This window comes from Panicum hallii, chromosome 4 (genome assembly GCF_002211085.1).
Source record: "Panicum hallii strain FIL2 chromosome 4, PHallii_v3.1, whole genome shotgun sequence".
NCBI classification, from domain to species: domain Eukaryota; kingdom Viridiplantae; phylum Streptophyta; class Magnoliopsida; order Poales; family Poaceae; genus Panicum; species Panicum hallii.
Genome location: NC_038045.1, coordinates 23,837,377 through 23,838,707, shown reverse-complemented (window position 1 = coordinate 23,838,707; position 1,331 = coordinate 23,837,377).

Genomic DNA, 1,331 nt, shown 5'->3' with positions numbered 1-1,331 from the left:
GACGCTTGTACGGACATCGCCATAAAATTCACCCTTAGTATTTATGTCTTCATCGAGTAGGAATCCGCATATAGCTTCTTGAATTGCCCTGATCCGAGCCATTTCAATGAGTTTTTCTTTCATCCGCCAATGCTGTCATATTTTTCGATAAAAATATGAGAATAAAAGATAATGAATTAAAATGATGAGCAGATGTGACTGTGCTCACGTACATTGAATGCCTCCACTGTCATTTGCCCTTTTTCACTTGCAAAAGAGTTGATCCACTCGCATACGTAGTATCCACATAAGTTGTTTCCTTGTTCCTGTCTCCAACACTATGGACAAATGTGGGTTAAGATATAGAATTTTTCTGATGTTTATTGTGAATGACATTAGTAGCGAGAGTATATTCATACCAGAAAATCAGTCACCCAACAAAGAGGCTCGATTTCACCTATGGGCAAGCCTATGTGTTTGCGGAGGTAGCGACGCCATGCAGTATTTACCACCTCGATGAGATCTTGGTACTTTGATTTATCTTGCCTTAACGAGTCGTACACCAAGACCTTGTGCTCGTCAATCCGAATACAAAGCAATATCCAATGAAAGCTGTGCATATACATACGCATAACCAATTAATGTTGATTATAATAGTTATTAAATAGTATTATTAATACGAAGGGATTGAATAAAAGAGGCTAACAAAGAACGACTCACTGATGGTTGTATGGCAAGAGAATGAAAGGACACATGCTATTCTTACGCAACCCCTTGTATATAACATTGACTATTTCTTCAGTCTTTTGCTCTACCGTTTTCTCATGTATAATATCGGGGTCGAAGAACCCGACGTTATGGAAGTTCTTCTTTCGGCAAATTTGAATTTTTGACCTACAGGACATAAGAAAAACGGGGATCAGTCAACACATAAGGCTAAAAATAATGAAACGAGAGACAATACTCACGTGCACCATACACTCACGAGGGACTTGTGAAGGGCATCTTGATGGTATAAATCGTAAAGTGCTTCAAACTCGATATATACATCATCTGCCCCCCGCCAGAACTGCTCATCTTTAATCCGAGCTGGGAATATCTCTAATTCATTAGCTTTAGATTGCACGGCATACCATTTGTGTAACTCGGCCATTCTCGTTGGTAGGAATGGTAGCAACTCTGGCCATATCAAAGGTTCACCAAGTACAAACTTTTTCTTGCCGCGGGCATTCTGTAGGGCCTCCCCAAGCAACTGAGCCCTTGTTAGATCAGTTTGCAATATCATCCCAGCCATGGTCAACGGATCTCTTGATTCATCAGGACATTCTTCACGCGGCACTATCAACGGAGGG